The 20703-nt window shown below is 48.1% G+C and overlaps 1 protein-coding gene across 4 annotated transcripts in view; it reads left to right on the top strand.

Annotated features, from left to right (window-relative positions):
• Positions 1–20703, top strand: part of GRB10 (growth factor receptor-bound protein 10) — a 180414-nt gene that overhangs the window by 24272 nt on the left and 135439 nt on the right. For 3 of the 4 annotated variants that reach the window (XM_012650633.1, XM_012650634.1, XM_012650635.1), the window contains exon 2: positions 11524–11645. The gene's annotated coding sequence lies outside the window, so the exon portion shown is untranslated. Of the gene's footprint in view, positions 1–11523; positions 11646–20703 lie in introns of those variants that run through there. The other variant, XM_012650636.1, reaches the window with a different exon arrangement.

The following is a 20703-nucleotide window of genomic DNA, read 5'->3' as shown; positions in this document are numbered from 1 at the left end:
TCCAAGTAAGCACTCACTCAGAATCCTAATGTAGGAAGCAGACGAGCGCCAAGGCCCTCTGCACGGAGAAGGAGCTGGGTGTGGGGAGCATCACGGGCTTTGTTTTGGCTGATCTCCGGAGTCCAGGCAGGCAGAACGGGGTCCTTGCCCAGGCTCCTGGATCACGACGTGGGAGCGAAGTGGTCCGATGGGTCACGTCCACGAGCAATGAGGTGACCAGCCCAGCACAGGGCACAGACACAGGGTCTCTGACATGGGGGGGGACTCAACGGTTCACTGCCAGGTCTGATCTGAGAAAGACACCTGGATGGGACGATGTAGGAACCGTTCCTGGGCCCCCAAGGACAGCGCTGGGAGCTGTATCATACCCACAGTGGGCCACGGGGTCTTGTGAGGGCTGGGGCGTGGGGACTGCCACACTGTGGCTTGAGAGCGGACTAGTGGGCCCAGGACTTGGAAGTGGGCTGCTCTCCCCGCCAGACCGGAGCAGTCTGCTTTCTGAGGTGAGTCCCCAGCGTTTGTGTGACTGTGAGGCCAGAGGAGAGCCTGGTCGTGGGGCAGCGGTTGTCAGGGTGGAGATTGTCTACATTTTTAGGTAGGAAGCAACGAATGACTCCCTCTTCAGTTGGTACGTCTACCTTCAGGTGTCCTGCCCATGCCTGCCCTGTATCTGCAGGATTTCTGTGTCACTCTTGCAGCTGGACTACCCGGAGCCAGAGGGGCCGGTCAGCCTGGTGCTCGCACTCCTGGGGCCCCAGCCACAAGGCAGGGCCGACCTGGCTGCGGGCACTTAATTAGGAGGCCGCTGTAAAGGTCTGAGCAGGGGGCCAGGAGGACCAAACACAGGAGGTCATCCACAGCCATTAAAAACAAGTTCTGGCCGGGCGCGTGGTTCACGCCTGTAATCCTAGCAGTCTGGGAGGCCAAGGCGGGTGGATCGCTCAAGGTCAGGAGTTCGAGACCAGCCTGAGCAAGAACAAAACCCCGTCTCTACTAAAAAATAGAAAGAAATGATTTGGACAACTAAAAATATATAGAAAAAATTAGCCGGGCATGGTGGCACATGCCTGTAGTCCCAGCTACTTGGGAGGCTGAGGCAGGAGGATCACTTGAGCCCAGGAGTTTGAGGTTGCTGTGAGCTAGGCTGACACCACGGCACTCACTCTAGCCCGGGCAACAAAGCGAGACTCTGTCACAAAAAAAAAAAAAAAAAAGCAAGTTCTACTAAATTTTAGGAGAGTAGATTAAATTGCTGAATAAAGTCATTTTTAATTTTTAGTATGCCCATACCCTGTATCAGTTCTCCATCTTGTGAGACCTGCCCACTGTGTGGTAATGATGCATTGCAGAGCCCTTAATCATTGTTTTCAGACCATTCCTGTTTGGAGGAACCCTATGTTTCCAATTGTCCTTGCTAGAACCTTGATTTTCCTGAGCCGGGGACTGGTTTTCCTTAGACATGCTTGTATGTCCCTCACTCTGAAAACCTAGAACCTACAGTAGTTTCTTACTGAATATACCGAAGGATACAGAGAATGTGTGATGTGATTACCTTGAAAACATCGAGTCCAGGTCCTGCTGGTCCCGGCACGCCTGTGTGCACGCTGGGCTGCTTTGGTGCAGCGATCGAGTGTCCAGACCACATGGACTCCGCTTCCCCGGAGCTTTCGTCGGGGAGGCGGGGAGATCTTAACCCACTGTTAGTGCCATCTTCACTCACAACTGTTTCCACCCGCACAGTGTTAATGATGACATCATGTGTTTCTTCCACAGGGAGTAGCGTCTTTCCTCTTTCCCCGTGTGGGTGTTTATCTTTTTCTTTTTTTTAAATCCCCTTAAGGGAAGAAAGAAAAGGAAAAAGAAAGGAAGGGAAAGAAAAGAAAACAGAGGGGCAAAATCCTTCAGTGTTTCTAGACATGGGCTGTACAGAATGGGCCTGTGCTGTTAATATTCATGTGACTTGGCCTCCGGCACTTAATGGCCTCATTGTGTTTAGGTGTAGGGCAGTGATTTCTCTGGAATTCCTAGAACAGGAAGGGAGGGGAGCCCTACGCAGGCCGAGGGCATCCTATGGGACTCTAGTATGTCGATTTCCATGTGAGGGGTGGAAGGAGAGAACCAGACAGGACCACTGGCCCGAAACGGGACTAAAGCACTTCTTACTTAGAAAGATGAATCTTAAAAGTTACATAAGTAATTTGTGACCTTTATTTTAAAAAATCGAATCTGGAAGTCTGTAGAGAGTGAAATTTCCACTTCTCTTCACCTCTTCTCTGTTCCATCTTGTGGCCCTCTCTTGAGGTTGGTGGTGTTGAAGCTTCTTCTGGATCTTTTTTGTATGGAATTAAAAAAATTTTTTTAAATTAAAAAAAATTTTTTATTGATGCATAATAGATGTACATAGTTTCAAGGTACATGTGATAATTTAATACATTCATATAATTTGTAAAGATCAAATCACTGTACTTGGGATAACCATCACCTTAAATATTTGCCTTTTAATGCTAGAAACCCTCAAATTCTCTTCTAGCTATTTTGAAATGTACAATAGATTTTTGTAGACTATAGGTACATTAACTGATCTGTCAAAGACTAGGTCTTATTTCTTCTATCAAACCGTGTATTAGTACCCGTTAATCAACTTCTCTTCATCCCTCTTTCCCCACTTCCCTGTCTGGCCCGTGGTAACCACCATTCCACTTTCTGTCTTCATGAGATCCACTTTGTAGCTCCCACATGTGAGTGAGAACACGTGATATTTGTCTCTGTGCCTGACTTATTTCAGTTAACATACTGACCTCCAGTTATATCCATATTGCTCCAAATGACAGGATTTCATTCTTTTTATGGTTGAGTAATATTCCATTGTGAACATATACCACAGTTTCTTCATCCATTCATCCATTGGTGACACCTGGGTTGATTCCATATCTTGGCTATTGTGAATAGTGCTGCAACAAACATGGGAATGTAGATACTTTTCAATATGTTGATTTCCTTTATTTTGTATATATACCCAAGTAGTGGAATAGCTGGATTAAGTGACAGTTCTAATTTTAATTTTTTGAGGAACCTCGGTGCAGTTTTCCATAATGGTTATACTAGTTAATTTGTATTCCCACCAACAGTGTACGAGGGTTCCCCGTTCTCCGCATCCTTGCTAGCATCTGTTTTTGCCTGTCTCTTTGATACATGCCGTTGTAACAGGTGTAAGGTGATATTTCCTTGTGGTTTTGATTTGTACTTCTCTGATGACTGGTGATGTTGAGTGTTTTTTCATATACCTGTTGGCCATTTGTGTGTCTTCTTTTTTTCCCCAACATACTATTGCTGGCTTCAATTGTATGTCTTCTTTTGAGAAATGTCTATTCAGGTCTTTTGCCCGTTTTTTAATTGGATATTTGTTTTTTTTCTATCGAGCTGTTTGAGTTCCCTCTGTATTCTGGTTATCAATCCCTTGGCCGAAGGGTAGTTTGTAAATTGTTTTCCCATTCTCTGTGTGGAATTCGCAGGCGCAGACCCGTGCAGATTTGCCCCTTCCCACTTTTCTGCAGCAGTACCGCCTACGCCTTTGCCTTCTGTCAGTGCCGTGTGCAACACTGTGGGAATTGTGTCATTGCATGCTTGCATGGGATTGGGACTGTTTTGTTTTCATATTGCGGCTGAGGAAACCGAGGCAGGGGAGGCTGAGCACTTGCTGAGGCTGTCGGAGCTGGTGGCCAAATCTGAGCCATGTCCATGGCTGCGCCTCCGAGCCCAGAGCTCTCTCACGCTTTCCCGTGCTGCCTGCCATCTGCAGGATTGCTGTACTCTACAGTATTTAAGTAAGCTCCTGTCAGGACATTTTTCCATGTGTTCAGCAAAGAGTTGAGCTGCTTGGCTCTGTGCTGAGAGATGGGATACAGCAGTGGCCAGGACAGATGGGATCTCTGACCTCAGAGCTGCTTCTTAGCTGGGAAATGGACACGGAATGAGTGAGCACGAGGAAGCACAGCGCCGTCCAGGCTGATGTGCCTTGCAGGAGAGGCGTGCCCAGCCGGCAGACCTGCCATGGAGTGGGGCCAAATGGGCTGGGTGGCCTGATCTTCTGGGGTGGGCAGGGACAGGACACGGTGGACAGGTAGTCTGGATCCTTGGTGGAAGTGGAAGGCAGGCTGGGCGCTTGGGTGTTTGGGAGAATTGCAGATAGAGGGCAGAGAGGATGCAAAGGCCTGAGGGAGGAGAGTGGGAGACCCTGGAAGAGGCCGGACAGGTGGGCAGGTGACTCCAGTGGGGACAACAGTGCGGAGGTGGCCAGAACCCCCATGGATCAGGCCTGGCAGCTGCCTTTGGATAGTCAGGTGCATTTGAAGTACAATGGGCAACGGTGCCAGCTCTTGGGCTCTGCAGAGCCAGGGCCAGGTGAGTGGGAAGTGGTGAGGATGCTGAGAGATGGGGACTCTGGGTCCTGGTCAGATGAGGGCTGGGGGCCTGGAGTTGGCAGCAGAGATGGAGGGAAGTGCATGGCTTTCAGAGGCTTCTGCAACTGAAATGAGCTGGGCTGGTGGATTGCATTGGAAGGAGGAGGGAGAGAAAGTCAGGAATGAAGGAAGACTCTTGCTTCTGCCATGTGCAATTTGGTGGGTGTCAGCAAGTTGGGGGAGAGGAGGGATTTGGGCAGGCCCACTTAGGTTACTTTCAGTTGTTCTATATTAAAGTGTGCAGTGGACATCGGTGTGTGTATGTGTGTGTGTCCATGTGTGTATGCATGTGAGTCCTTTGTAGGATAAATTACTCCAAGTAGGATGCCTGCACCAGAAACTGAAATTTGAGAGCTGCTGCCCAGTCCCTAGTTGGGCTCCTCAAGCTCACGTGGTATGATTCCTACCTGTGGTTTAGGAAAGCCCTGTTACTCCACCGACCTTCCCCAGCTCTTGGTGGTAGTCTCTGTTCTTTTAATTTTCAACTCTCTGATAGCTCACAAATTCCAGCACGTGTGCTGCTGGTTTACCTCCCTGGTTCCTAGTGAAGTCAAGCATGTTTCACATATCTGTTTTGCAAATTGTTTGCTTCTACCCTCTCTCCATTTTTATACTGGACAGCTTATTCTATCTCTTATTTTAATAGGAGATTAAATGCAGATTGTTGTCTGCATGATAATGCAAATATTTTGTTCCAGGGCTTTTTGCTCATCTTTTGATTTTGTATTTAGGGTCTTTTGCTGTAATGGAGTTGGTTTTTCCTTCATGGCTTCTAGGTTAAAAATCTTGCTTAGGAAGATCTTCCTCACCCCGTTTTTGTAACATTATTATTTTATATTTTCTCTTAGTAGTTTTTGTAATGTTTAAATCATTCTATGAGGACCATGTGAGAGGTGAGCCTCCGACCATATCTTACTCAGCACCAATCGCCAGCTGTCCTTGATCTTGTTTTTATTAATAATTCCTGTGTGATCATTCACCTCTGTCCGCATTCTCTGCCTGTGTGCCGTGGATTTATGTGTCCACGTACGTGTGGATCAGCAAGCTGACTGCCTGCAGGACCAGGGCCTGCCTTGGGATTGATTGCACCGACCCATGGGTTCCCAGGCGGCCGCGTGAGGGCTTCCTTTCCAAGGAGGTGGTGTGTTTCTCCTTCTGGTCTTCTTTCAGGTTTCTCCTTAAAACTTTTTCATTTTCTTCAAAAGATTGTGTATATAATTTTGAAATGTGTTATTTTTTTCCGCAAATGAAGTCGTTTTCCCCATTAGACTTTCTTATTGTCTTGGAGCTGTGTGTGTGGCTCACTCTGGGACCTCGGCCTTATTAAATGTTCATAGCGGTCCCGATTATTTTTCAGTTTATGGTCCTGCATTTCATCTGTAAATATAATGACAGTTTTAAAAAATCTTTTTCTACTCAATATTTACACCTTGTTTCTGTTTCTTATTTTACCACATGGTTTGGGACCCTGGAACAGTATGACTGATACTGTAGTTGTGGGCCCTTTGGTCTTAGTTTTAGTGGGGATGTCATTTGTTCTTCTTTTTGTGGGGAGCTTAAGGGATTCTTTATTTACTCCTCATCACTAAAATCTTTAATTACTGGCAAGCGGGGGATTTTTTTAAAAAAATTTTTCTTTCATCTTCTGTGCTTTGGATTTTAGGCTCTTTTGGCTATTTTTTTCTGTAAAAGGAAATGATAAAATGTGCTCCAAACAAGTGAACAAAAGAATAAAAATGAAGAGAAACCTTACAGTAATTGCAGAAGTTTTCTATCCTTTTTCCGTATGGTACAATTGATACTTTATCAAAATGAACAAGTAGGTGGCGTGGATTCAAACATCCCAGCACGCATCGACTGGCATCTTGGCTCTGCCATCCGTCGCCTGTGTGGCCTGGGCATGTACCTGCTGTCTCCCAGCCTTGGTTCTGCGTCTGTAGAGTGGGGGCTGCAGTGCTGCCTCCAAGGGCTGGTATTTGGTTGTTCTTAATGAGGGGCCACTAATCCTTACGTGTTTATGATGTGTCTCTCATGCCTTTTACTCCTTTTCGTTTGATCTTCAGAAAGTCCTCACGAGAGACTGTGAAGATGTGTGACTTGCAGTAGGTTTTCACCAAGGGTGACTGCCATTGCCCTCGCCAGTCATCACAGGTGTCCTCGTCACCTGGGGTGGCATCATCTGGAGAGCCGGGAACGGCTGGAAGCCCCCGAATTCCAGGCCCGCGGATCCTGTATGCTTGGCTGCGAGGGAGTGAAGACACGTTCCCACTCTCATTCCAGCGTACTCATGTAGTGCGTGGCGCCGTGATGAAAGCACTCGTGTTTATATTTGTAGATTCATTGCTTCCTGATGAACAGGAGCATGTATTTTTGTGCCAGTACCACACTATTTTAACACTTTTCCTTTAGGGTGTATTTTACTATGTGATGAGAGTGATTCTCCCTTAATGTTCTTTGGCTGACCATCTTACCATTTTTTTATTTTGTTAATTTTAGAATTATTCTAGTGGGCACCAAGAAAAAAATGCTGCTTGAATTTAGATTGATACTGTATTTCATTTATAAAATTATTTTTAATTTTTGAATTAATTACTTTTAAGAGCATCGAAATCTTTGTGATATTTAATCTTCCCATTTAGGAACTTAGCATGTTTCCATTTATTCAGGTCATTTTATATCTCTCAAGTAAATGTGAAATTTTGTTTGTGTAGGGCTGTTCTTAGGACTATACTAAAATATGCCCATGTATGTATATAAGCTATGGTGAGTGGTGTCTTTTCTGTTGGTTTTCTGATCATTCACTGAGTTTATGTGTATGTGTGTATTCATCCTATCTCTCTAGACTTTTGACTAATTTTAGAGAGAAGCATTTTGCCTTTTTCAGGTAGGCAGTCTCTCTTACCTTTTTGCATTTCTGGTTCATGTGATGGGCAGGTGTTCTTTGGCTACCCCATCTTTGTACTTGGTTGGTGGTCCCTGGAGGCCCCACAGTGAGGAGTGTTAGGATCGTTGGTCGTGCTTGGCCCTGGAATTGAGATCCAGGTGGGTCTGGGCCCATTTACACATTTTGGTTAAGTTCTGTTGGTTTTGGTGATGGCGGCCAGTTCAGAAGCTATTTCTGGGTTGTCAGTGCTCTGCCCTGTGTTCCTACTGACCGCGTCTGTGACCCTCTCCTGGTGTCTGCCAGTACCCGGGCCAGTGAGGGAGGGGCCAGACGAATGGGACCGTCACGGCTGAGGTATTGTTGAAGTTTTTTTCTTATTTCAAAATATTAAGGGGGTACAAATGTTTTTGGTTACATAGATTGCTTTTGCACTGGCATGAGTCACAGCTATCGGTGTACCCATCACTAAAATAGTGTTCATTGTACCCATTAGGTAGTTTTTCGCCCATCCCTTCATCCCCACACCCCGGTTGATTTCCACTGAGTTTTACTTCCCTCTGTGCACATGTGTGTTCATTGGTTATTTCCAATTCAATGATGAGTACATGTGGTGTTTGTTTTTCCAATCTTGAGATAACTTCACTTAGGATAATGGTCTCCAGTTCCATCCAGGTTGTTGCAAAAGGCATTAATTTGTCCTTTTTTATGGCTTAGTTGTACTCCATAGTGTATATACACCACATTTTGTTAATCCACTCATGAATTGATGGGCACTTGGGTTGATTCTACATCTTTGCAATTGTGAATTGTGCTGCAATAAACATTCAAAATGACTTCTTTCCCTTTGGGTAGATACCCATTGCTGAATGTTTTCTATGTATTTGGCATTTTTGAAAGTACAGTTGGCCCTCTGTATCCTCAGCCTCCGTATCAACAGATTCAACCGACTTCAGATTGAAAATATTCAGAAAAAAACCCCAAACAGTAAAAAATAACAATAAAAATTAATACAAATAGAAAAACCAATACAGTTTAGCTATTTACATAGCATTTGCATTGTATAAGTAATCCAGAAATGGTTTAAAGTATATGAAGGGGTTTGTGTAGGTTGTGTGCAAATACCGTGCCATTTATGTCAGGAACTTGAGTGGATTTGGGTGTCAGAGATCCAGGAAGCAGTCTCTCTTGGGTGCCCAGGGATGCCTATGTGAGGCTGGCAGTTGGGTGGGCATGGGTGCTGTGTTTTCATTTCCTTCTGCTGCTAGGTTTCCTTCCGCCTCCTGTTCCATTGTCTGAAGATAAGGAAAGGAACTGTGGCTGTTGGGTTTGCATATCTGGTCTGAAGGTATCTAAAGATGCCCCTGATAAAAGTGGTGAGAAGTGTGGCATTTTGTATTTGATTGTGGATTCAGGTTTAAGCTGTCCATGGGTTCTGGCAACAACATTCTGACATTTTGTAATTGCTTTTTAGAAATTTGTCTTTTCTTCAATTCCATTTTATTCACATCTTTCTCAATTTGTCTTCAGAAGCACCTTCTTACTCTGTGAGAAAATTGTCTCTGAGTCTCTGATGTCAGTACAATAAGGAATTTAATTTTTTTAATTCAAAGTATTCTGTCCCCTTCTGAGAAGGCCCAGATTTCACTCCAGAGCTGTCTGGCTGAACAGGCTGAATATTCTTGTCGTGAAAGTTGGGATTTATTGAGTATCTAAATAGTCACTGTTATTACTCTAAATATTTAGTGTGAGAAAGCTGGACAGAAGGAAAACTTTATGTTAGCTCAGGAATTTTTGGAAGATATCAAAGATACTAAACAGGAATCAAGAGGCCCTTTGTTTCTGAAGTATTTTGAAAGTAAGTTAAGACATTATTTATTTTTGCCCAGGTTAGTATTTTCTTTAAGATCTCAAGTTTATGCCACGTCTATGAATTGCGTGAGAAGCGCTCTCTTGATTGATAGGCAAATAGCCGAGTGAGTTCCGCGTGGACTCTGTGGGCGCCTGTCCCGCGGCCGAGGTCAGCGCGTGCGGTGCGCTGGCCCGTGGCATGGGTGCTGGACAGGGCCCCTGTAAACAGGGCTGAGCGGCTGCTCTCATAGGTACTGATTGGCACTGAGGTTATTGAGGAGGTATGTTATTCACTCTTCAGTTTATCAGATTCAAAAATCATGTTGCTTTTGTTTCGCACTGTAAAGTTCAATATCAGCTTTGCTGAAAATAGACAAAAATGGGTGAAGTAGTGACCAGTTTGATAGGATGACTGTATTTCATTATACCTTAATTTATTTATTGTGCCTATGGCAAAAAGCAAACCTCCCAAGTGTCTGTTTCAAATTTGAAGCTACCTGCCTGAGGCACATTGGGAAGTGGTCCTGGGGCATTCGAATTGAAATCCAGGAAAAAATTAGGCTCTCTGGAGACGGGCAAGTCTGAGGATATGAGGATTAGAAGTGATTCATATGCAGTCCTCATGGTGACCTGAGTCCTTTTCCAGCGTTCCCATTGCCATTTCAAAGACCATCGTACCTGTTTGACCGTGTACCTTTTTTTGTTTGTGTTTTTAACTTGTGGTCAATGTAAGCTACTAGAATTTAGAAATATTCCAGTTGACATAATCAGCATGATAATTTTCAAATTTTCAAATTCTTTGAAAGAGTTAAAGCAGCACCCTTAATAAAATGCCTTTGTATATGCAGATAATGTTCAGCTTTGGGCAGTGAAATAATCATGCATCACATGCCTCTCCTGTTAGTTGTAAAAAGATTAGCATCCTCCTTAAACATCAGCAAGCCATAAAGCTTGCAGGTGGCCAGTGTGTTTTGCCCCTGACAGTGGGAGAATTGTTCGGCTCGTTGTAGTGAGTGATGACCAGTATGTTTTTTGAACATTTATCGTATGTTGGATCCTGTCCTATGTCTTCATGAGCATTAGCTCACTGAATCCTCATAAAATCTCTATGAGAGAGACACTATTTTCATGCCGATTTTATAGGTGGGGACACTGAGGCTCAATGACCTCAATCATTTTCGTAGACGTCTTCTGCTAGGGGATGGTGTCTCTGCTTCTCAAGCCCAGGTTCTCAGCAAGTGTGCCCAGCGGGACCTTTTTTCTTTTTTTTTTAACAGCCATTTTGATGGCCGTATTTGCACATTGGTTGTCTCTGGGCCCAAGACTTCTTCCGTGTCAGGTAAGAGGCAGGGGCAGGTTTTATTTTCACCGTTTAATGATTAGGAAAATTTAGTCTTTGAGCCCTTCATTGGGTGCTCTGTTGAGAGCACCCACGTCATAGGCGGTGGCTCAACTCGGCACAGAAAGGCAACAACGGCGATAGTCCCCTTGGTTGCATCCTTGCTGTGTGTGTTCGTTGCTCTGTGAAGTCTTGCCCGTGTGTCTCCTTTAGAAATGTGAAAACCCGGTGGCATTCCAGTGCAATGATTAAATCCTCAGTGAGGTGGGCTTTGTCCCCAGTGCCCTGCAGAGGGACTGGGGTCTGGAAGGACTGGTTAGTTGCACAGCTCACTACACCATCACCTCCAGCAGGTCAAGGGTTAGACTTGGTTTCCACCCCCTTCTCCATGCCCAGAACAGCATCTCAAGCCCTCAGTGCACAGGACTCGAATGATGAATCCAAGTAGATCAGAGCCAGGATTTGACCTCCAGGTCTGCCTGCTCTGCACCCCTCCCGTAGAACACGTGTGCACCGCTCAGAGTATATCATTTTCTCCCCAGCGAGGCCTCCGCTGAGAACAGCCGCACGCACCGTGGACTGGCGCCTAGTCTGAGGTAGAGGCAGATCCCTGCGGCGTGGACAGAGGGTTGTTGCCTGGGAGGACCCTGAGAAGGGCCTGGGCTTTGATCCGGGCTTGAATCGTGAATTCTAGGTAACTTTGCCTTTCAAGGGGCAAGTGTCTGTGTGCTCCACACCCCGCTGCCTTGAGAACCACTTGCTTTGGGGTGTGGGAGACACGTGGGCAGTGCTTGGGAGCCAAGGTGTCTTCCCTTCCATCCTCTGGTCTTGGGCATCCGTCCCTGCAGCCACTTGATGTGGCAGCAAGAAAGCTACTTCTTTTGGACTCACTTTCTCATCTGTGTTTTAGAAATTTTGTCCTGAGCACAGAGCATAAATTCACATTTGTACAAGTGCGATGTGAGTTCAACGGTGACTTCTTTTCTTTCCAGCTTTGGAGCTGACCACGATGCTGGGCAGGAAAAGTCGGCTGCAGGCCCAGTGACTGGTGGCTGTGTCCTCACTGGATCCTTGCTGTGGAGCTAGGTGGCCACGTTGCCACACAGAACCACAGGTAAGTCCTGTGTGTGTTCTCACTGATGGAGCCTTTCTTTGCAGGAGAGCCGGCTGCTCAGTATTGATAAAGGCAAGGCCAATAAATGCGTGCCATTGTGGGCAGAGGCCTGATACTGGGTCCTTTCTTGCAGTTTTCCCAAAGGGAGTCTCCCTGCCTGTGTCTCTGTCCTCTCCCTCCCCCTCCTCGGCTCTGCTCTGCTCAGGATCATGAGCTTAATCCAGCGGGGACGGGAGAGTCTGGGTCACACCTGAACCGGGCTCTGCAGACCATGCGGTGCACATGGACAGGTCCCTTGGCTTCACGGGTCTCCGTCTGCCCTTCCGTAAGGTAGGAGTGACGGTGCCTGCTTCCTAGGTGGCTCTGGGCAGCCCTCACATGGTGAGCCGCAAGAGTTGGTAGCTGTCATTGGTGCAGCTGGGCTAGAGCACACAGGGGAGGCTCTTGACCTGCGCCTTGTTCCTAACATGTTGCGTGTCGGCCTGCCCTGCCTTAGTGCTGACATTGGGGTCCTCATACATAAGGAAGGCCCAGAGCAGGTACTGGCACCCCTGCCTTCCCTCAGCACGTTAGCCTGAGGCAGCTCTTTCTGGAAATGGACCTTTTCTTTTCGTCCTGGTTAGTCCTGGGCGAGGGATTCTTAACGATACTGTAGGCAGGTCTGAGATGCTGGCTGGAGGTGCAGCCAGGGCTGCAGGCAGAGCGCTCAGGCCGGAATGGCCTTGCAGCAAGTGGGCCTGCTGGAGCCTGTGCCCCGGGGTGGAGGACGGTGTCAGTCGGCTCGGGCTGCCATGCAAAGCCCCACGGACTAGGTGGCTAAACAACAGCAGTTATTGCCCCACAGTTCTGGAGGCTGAAGTGTAAGATCAAGGTGACAGCAGGTTGGTTCCTCCTGAGGCCTCTCTCCTTGGCGTGTAGACACTGTCTTCTCCCTGTGTGTGTCTGTGTCCTCATCTCCTTTTCCTATGAGGACACTAGACATATTGGATTAGGGGCCCACCCTTTTGTGACCTAATTTTGACTGAATACCTCTGTAGAGACCCTGTCTCCAGATACAGTCACCTTCTGAGGTGTTAGGGGTTAGGGCTTCATCGCGTGGATGTTTTGGGGACACAGTTCAGCCCACCACAGAGGAAAACTCAAGCCAAGGCCCTGAAGGGAGATCAGGTGATCTGCGTCCTGCCTGTCGCCTTTCCTCATGTCCACCGCCCTCAGGAGGAAGGTTCTGGGCTCTCTTTCCCCACCGTCAGCCTTACATTAGCCCTGCGTTGGCTGCTGGATGGCATTTTACATAAAAGTGCACGTGTGGACACTCCCCTGCTTCTCTCCGGGCGGCCGACGCCCAAGGCACTGTTTGCCCAGGAGGCACGGCCCCTTCACAGAGGGCTCCCGGGACCAGCGGGCTGGGGCTGCCACCACCTCCCACCCTGGTCACCCCGGGGGCACCTTCCCATGAACCACGACCTTCCCTAACAGCCACCACCCTCCTGGTGGAGCAGACCGTGCTGTGTCAGGAGGGACTGTTTTTTGTCAGACAAACAGGCCCTTTACCTGCCTGCTCGTAGCAGAGGTGCTGGAGGTAGCAGGACTGCTCTATCTCAGGAGGAATCACGGGAAAGAATCGCTTTGTGGCTGATCGTAGCTTTACCCCTGCAGTGCCTGAGCCCCAGCGCACGGGTCCCAGGCGGCCAGGCCCTTTGTCTGCCTTTTGCTGCTTGCTGTGGACTCGAGGCTGCCGAAGCCGGATGGCCCCGCGATGCTGGGTCAGGGAGTGACGATTGAAGGAAGGAGAATAATCTCTCTCTCTGCCTGGGAGTGACTTAGACACGTAGCCCTGCAGCTCTCGTTTCAGGAGTGTTTGTAGTTCTTGTGGTAGCAGTTTTAAGACAGCTGCTTAGAAATCCTTGTTAGGTAATTCCAGCCTCTGAGTCACATCACTGTTGGCATCTGTCGATTATCTTCGCTCGAGCATTCATGTTGCCATTGTCCTGATTCTGGTCTGACAGGTGATTTTCATTGTACCCTGGACATTTTGGGTATGAGACTGTGAGAGTGTGGATCTTATGCAATCCTCTTCTTAGCAGGCAGTCTCCCTGCCCATGTGTGGCCTGCAGGGCGAGGTGGGGGGGATGTTCAGCCCCTTGTGGGCCCTGCCAACCCCAGGGTGGGGCAGTGGGGTGAGATGCATATGCACTGCCTCCTCACTGCAGCGTGAGGTGGACAGTCAGCTTCCATGGGCCCCACCAACACGGAAGGTTGGAGGGAGGCGGATGCCAACCAGCCCTGCCCCTCACCACCTTGTTCCTCGCAGTGATGCTGGCAGGGGGTAGGCTCAGCTCCCCACTGGACTCCACTGGCTTTAGCCCTGCAGGGAGTCGCATCCCTGCCTACTTCTTCGGGTGGGACATAGATCAGCTCCTGCTTGGCCAGCAGACACCATGTCAGGAGATTGGAATGTTGCCACCTGCTGTGCCAAGTCAGGGCCTGGGAGGGGATGGAAAATTAGCTCCCCACTCGACCCCCTGAAACTGTGGTGGGGGGCAGCTGGTTTGCTGGTGGGTACTGTCAAAAAGGTTTTGGTTCTGTTAGGCCACACTTTTCCTGGTCCTTTGGCTGGGGGACAGGCTTTCTTGGAGCTTTTCCAGTCTGAACCTGTCGGCGGTTCCTGGTTGGAGTTTCTAGTGCCCTGTCTGGGATATATGGGAGGTAGTAAGGAAACCCCGGGTCTTAGTCAGTTTTCTGTTGCTTATAAGAGAAATACGTGAAACTGGGTCATTTATAAAGAAAATGAATTTATTTCTTACAGTCCTGGGGGCTGAGGAGTCCAAGGTTGAGGGGCCGCATCCGGTGAGGGCCTTCTTGCTGGTGGGGACTCTGCAGAGTCCTGGGGTGGGTGCAGGGCGTCACATGGTGAGGTGCTGAGCACGCTCACATGCCAGCTCAGGGCTGTCTCCTCTTCTTACAAAGCCACCAGTCCTAATCCCATGATAACCCATTAATCCATTAACTTATAACTCATCAATCCATTAATCCGTGCATGCGTTAATCCACTCGCAAGGGCAGAGCCCCCATGACCCAGTCACCTCCTGAAGACCCCACCTCTCAACACTTCCATATTAGGGATTAATTTCAATGTGAGTTTTGGAGGGGACATTTTAAAGATGACACCCAGGCACAAAGAAGTTAGATAGAGTTGGTCCTCGTTATTCGAGGATCCCGTATTTGTGTATTCGCCTACTTGTAAAACTTATTTGTAACCCCCTGAGTCCATGCTTGTGCTTTCGTGGTCATTCACGGACGTGCCCAGAGCAGTGAGAAACACACACTTTCCCAGCAGAGGTCAGACAAGGCTCTCGTACTGTGAACAAGTGTCCTTTTTGTGGTCTACTTGGTGCTGTGCTTTTTGCTTTTTTGTACTTTTTGTTGGTGATTTTGTTATTTAAAGTGGCCCCAAAGTACAGTTTTGTGTCTAAGCTCGAGAGAACTGTCACATGCCTCACAGAGAAGCTCTGTATGTTAGGTGACCTTTGTTCAGGCATGAGTTACAGTGCTGTTGGCCATGAGTTCAATGTTAATGAATCAACAACATATTTTAAGTAAGGTGTCTTTAAACAGACACACACACAAAACGAGGTTATATGTTGATTGGTTGACAGACGTCTGACCGGCTCATAGAAACCTAACTCTCTGTTTTCAGGGCCAGTGACTCAGCATTCCCCAAGTCAGAGCTCAAGGCGACTTTAAGAGCGTAACTATATGTGTGATGGGAATCCACTCGGCTTGTTCTTGGTCACACCAGATTCCTTGATATATATCCTCCTCTCTCTCAAATGGTTTCCTTTTTTTCTTTTTTTAAACAGTTTAAAGTGGGTGTAATACATGGAGCACAATAAACTGCAGTATTTGAAATGTGCAAATGGATAGATTTTGACACATGGGAAGCCATCAAGTAATCAAGGCAATGAAAATATCCGTCACCCACCGTTTCCTCCTGCCTCTTTGCAGTCCTTCCCGCCCTTTCACTGATCTGTTTTCACTCTTATAGATTGGTTTGCATTTTCCTACAGTGTTGCATAAAGGGAATCGATTCATCTTGTCTGGCCTCTCTCTGTTTTGAGACTTGCCTGTGTTGACGCGTGCATCCACGTGGGCCCCTTTTTATTGCTGGGTGGTATTCCACCGTAGGGGTACGTCGCAGTGGCTCACCCACCCACCTGTGGATGGACGGTGGGTCGTTGCCAGGTTTTCACTTGTTTCAAGCCCTGCTGCTGTAGATTGCTTTCTTTGTGTCTGTGTTGCTTTCTAGGCTTCTAGGGATGCCCTTCTGCTTTCTTGCCTTGTGGATTCCATCTCCTCCCACTGAGATCCTGGGCCTGGGACAGAGCGGGGATAGTGGTGGGAATGGCGTCCGAGGCCAGCCGAGGCCCCGAGACATGGACGGCCCTCTCCCTGAGCTCTGGGCCTGTGTGGATTAGCACCCTCATGAATTCTTGCTGAGTCTGATCTGCAGCCAAGCCACGGCGGACCCTTGGAGTCTGCCCTTATTTTATTGACTCTACCCATGTTAGAGTCACGTAGACATGAGAGACGATTGCCGGGAGAGCCGTCCTCAGACAGCCCCGGCTGTGGTCTGGGAGGGCCCATGCTCTGGCCAGCAGTGAGTTATTTTGGGACCCTGGAGATGAGTGCAGGCTTGATTCTGGGCCCAGGGTGGTTCATTACCCAGGCAGGGTGTTTGCTATCTTTGCCCTCCTGTTTGAGTCACCAGCATAATCAGACTTTTGTGATGTAAAAAGTTAGCTCCTCCTGCGTTGCCAACAGGCACGTTTGACTCCACAAACGTTGGGGGGTGGGTGTGGGAAGGAACCTAAGTGTGATACTTATCTCTATATATTTCTGTCTGCTGTTGGCTGTCGGGATTGTGGGGCTGCATCCTCTGGCACTTCTAGATGCCTCGCCCCAAGAGAGACTCTTGTCAGCCCCGATACGTGTTGTAATCACTGAAGCTTCTATTGAACAGGATAGCCCTGAAACAGGCACAGAGGGGGAATGGCAACCCACAGAACCCTCCTCTGCGTGTGCACCTGCTTAGGTGGAAAACGAGAAAAGGCACAGTAAGGAAAGTTTTTCTGTTGTTGTCTTTGGTCTTTATCCAGTGTTTATAGTGAATTTAACTTTTCAGAAAGGTTTTATATATGGGTGGTAAGACTGGAGTCTACCGATATGTTGCTTATGGCCATCCTTGAACTGTATGATTAAAAAAAGAAGATAAATTTTGTGAAGAACTTTCTGCCTTGGCAGCTCCAAAGGGAATTTAGTTGCTGAGGTTGCAGAGGGAGCTCCTGTTAGGATGCTGTCCCACGGAGAGCAGCCGGAGGGCTGCTCGATGTGCTGTGTGTGATATGAAGGCCAGACATTCCAACTGTCTTCAGAAATAGGTTCTCCTTTTCTCTTTCTGAGAGCGGGGGCAGCCTGGCCCACAGTATTACCCAGGGAGTAGCAGGATCAACAGGCCATTCCAAGTTGAGTCCCTTCCAAGTCGAAAGGAGGATTAATTTTTTAAAAGTTACAGTCTCAATTAAGGACAGGTGAAGGAATGTAATAACATGTGATGAGATTTATGATAAGAAGTGCAAACTCTGATTGAATAGCTACATTTAAAGCATTTCATGCTTTCAGAAATAACAGGGCTGTGGGCCGGGAGACGGGTGGAGGAGAGAGGAGGGTAACGTTTCAAAGGTGTCCCTCTTTGTACTGTCAGTGGCTATTTTGACGGATTGCTTCATAGGCAGACGTTGATGACTGCAGGTCCAGAGTGTGTGGTGATTGATGTAGGTGATTTCGTCAGAAGATGATCGCTTTCTAAGTTATTGCAGTTTTTAGAACCAATGGAGGAAAATAATGTAGCTTCGAAAATGACAGATCTTACAAATTATGCAAACTTCCTGCGAAAAGCTCTTGGTGGTTATTTGTAGTGACTCTGGTGATACAGAACTAGTGTGGCCAGAATAGATAAGAAATTTGGTTTTTGGAAATAAAACCATATACAATTCCATTTCAGAATTATACATTAAAGAGTTTTACAGTGAAAATCCAAATTTTATGTAAAATAGATTAACATGGTAGTAAACATGTAGAGCTTTGAAGTTTGATGAATGCTGGCATCATCTAGATTGTAGGGTCTAGACCCTTTCCAGCTTTTTGTAGGTGAGAGAATAAGAGATTTTTACTTGATATGTCTTTTAATTTGGCATTTCTTTGTAAAGTAGGGGTTCTGACTTCTTACGGTATTTTTGAAAGAAATTTTCTGGTAGCTTTTTCTGTTTTCGAGGGTGAGGGGAGAGACATTTTATACATGGGCCTCACCCTGTCCATGAAACCAGACTGTTTTATCTCAGAGTCTGTGTGGTCAAGGTGGACATTGTTGCGCTTTACCCCAAGCGGTCTCTGTTCCTGGAGCGCTCTAGGGTCCAAAGGCCCCAGTCCCGGCCACAGCAGTTTAATGCTGATGTTGCTTGAATTCCTGAGCTTTAGGGTCCTCTACAACACCGGCCGCACGGTACTGCTCGGGAGAGTGAAAAACAAAGGTGTGCCCGTGCTTGGCTCAGCACCAGGCCCGTCACAAACGTTCCACAAAGGGCTCTGTTCCCCCGTCCCCGTCTTTGGGACCCTGGTTTTTCTCCCTGTTTTCCCAGCCTACTCCATGTGCCCTCATCTCTGTGGTTTTGTTACTCTGTTGCTGTCACCTTCCGTTCTCCACTCCTCTAATTTCCACCACTTTGCCCAGCGCAGCTCCCACATCTGCTCTGAAGCCTTCCCTGACTGCAGCACACGTCTACCCGACACCGCTTTGCCCACAGCAGACATGCTGCAGTCAGGTGTGTACTGTCTGATGTCGGCTTCTACCACCAACACCTCTGCCCATCGTGGGCTGGAGGGGCCTGCTCCAGGGGTGGCAGGCAGAGGAGGAAAACCTTGTCCGAATCCACAGGGCCCCACTGAGGATGGGAAGGGTGATTATGTTTGTTTGTTAGAGCAGACCCATTCCCTGGGGCAACAGTGCATTAATGTCAGCATGCAGGGATGAGAAAAAATCTCATCAGTTCCGTTTTCTCTGATCCTGTACCTGCACGTAGTGCGTCCTGACTGCCTGGCTTCTCCCACACTGTGCCCATCTCAGTACATGGAAATTCCTTCTGTCCACTTGCCCAGGTCAAAAGTCTTGACCCCACTTTTTCCTTCTAACGTCCTGCCCAGTAGATCCCGGATTTGCTGACTGGCTGCTGTGCCTCTGCAGCTGGACCTCTGCAGAGAAGCCCAGGTGGCCCTTTTAACGGGGAGGTCCCCAGGGCTATGTGTGCTCCTGTGCCATTTCTCCCCTCACAGCAGCTCTGGGGGCAGAAGGAGGAGGGGGAGGGAGGGGGAGTCAGAGAATCCAAATCCAGGGTCTAGGGGAGGAGGGACCCTGTTTCGAAAGTGCTTCCTCCCACTTCTCGTCTGAAGAGGGCTGCCTTGCTAGATTAAAGGCTCAAAGAAGTGTTAGAAGAAAGTAAAATGTTTGGTTTCTATAAAACCAAAACTGATTTTGCCAGAAAGCCCTTTCTGGTTTTGTGGATTTGGAAGGAATGTCAGGAGCCTGCTCCAGGCTTCCCCGCTTTGCTTGTTTCCTCATCAAGAGCAAGAGTCCGAGCTCAAGGTCAGGTGCAGACTCCAGCCTGCCGCTGTGGCCTGGAGGCTGTGCCGTGTCTCTCCTCAGCCTGACTTCCTTGCTGTGACACCCGCCACCTTGGACCCCCAGAGTGAGAAGAGACCATGAGGGAAACTCTCAATGCTTCTAGTAAGTTCGGAGAGAATTTCTCTGAGGAGCTTGGGGCTTCAGAGAGACTGTTGCTCCGAGGAGCTGGACGCAGTGGTTTAGAATGTGCTTTGTCAGGGTTTGCAGAGGGACGCAGAGAGAGCAAGGGCTGGAGGAAGAAGTGGGTAGCGGGAACCTTTCCTGCCTCCCTTCCTTCTCTTCTTCCAAATGAGGGGAAATGCACAGAGATGTTGTTAGGCCCAGGGGAGGGAGACAATGGGCATGGGGAGACCAGGAACAGAGGCAGAGAGTGGAGGAGGCCACAGGAGGCCAGGCTCTGGGTCAGAGCTGGCTCCGGCAGGACCTGCCAGGGGAAGCCGTGGGACGGAGTCTGGGAGGGGAGAGCAGTCAGTCCAGGCCCTGGTGTGGTTTAGATTTTGTGCAGGGAGGGAAGTGTGGGGGTGGGAGGTTTAGAAGAAAAGCTCTGGAATGAATCACTGTGGTGGGGGAAGACAGTGAGTGACTGAGGGTGAATGGGAGAGCCACAGCCCAGCAGGGAGGGCCCCAGGCGTGTTTTTGGTGGTTGCGCCCATCCCCCTGTGTAGCTGAAGAAGGCCCTCACAGGCCCTTGAAGTTAGGGTCTCCTGGCGTAATGACATCAGTGTAACCTAGATGGTGACCACTTTTCAATTTTTAGTCTTGTAACCTAATGACCTTTAACCTCGTAAACCTGGTCAAGACTAATATAAGACTGTTTTCAACCTTCATGGTGTCATTTATGATTGACATTACGAGTAAAAGTTGACTGTGACTCTTAATGATTTTTCGGAACTCACTCACCGGCTCCCTGTCCTTGGGAGAGGGTGCGAGTGGCCCTGGGCGTGCCTTTCCTCGAGAGCCTCCTTGCTCTGGCAGTTACTGTTATACAGGCCCAGAGACATCTCCGGTAGCAAACAGAAGCAAATACTGAATAATACACCAGGGAGACTAACTCAGTTATCCAGGGATACATTTCCTGACTCATGTACCCGGGGTTGGGAGATTGGGGGTGCATTCTGGGTGGTAATATAGCTTAGAAACAGATATTTCATATTAGGATCACTTGAGTTTCTTCAGGGCTAAGGGGTGAGTGATAGCATCTCCGAAAAATTTCTAGGCCAAGACGACATCTCCTGTGTCGTAGGAGGTGGAGTTCCGGGGTCTCAAATTGACCTTTGTGTCCCCAGTGCCTGGTATATTACGGGGGTGCCGGGAGTTTTCACA

Source organism: Propithecus coquereli, unplaced genomic scaffold, assembly GCF_000956105.1.
Source record: "Propithecus coquereli isolate 6110/MARCELLA unplaced genomic scaffold, Pcoq_1.0 Scaffold336, whole genome shotgun sequence".
Classification (NCBI taxonomy): Eukaryota; Metazoa; Chordata; class Mammalia; order Primates; family Indriidae; genus Propithecus; species Propithecus coquereli.
Note: the sequence above shows the minus strand (reverse complement) of the source record. Positions and strands in the feature narration are given on the sequence as shown.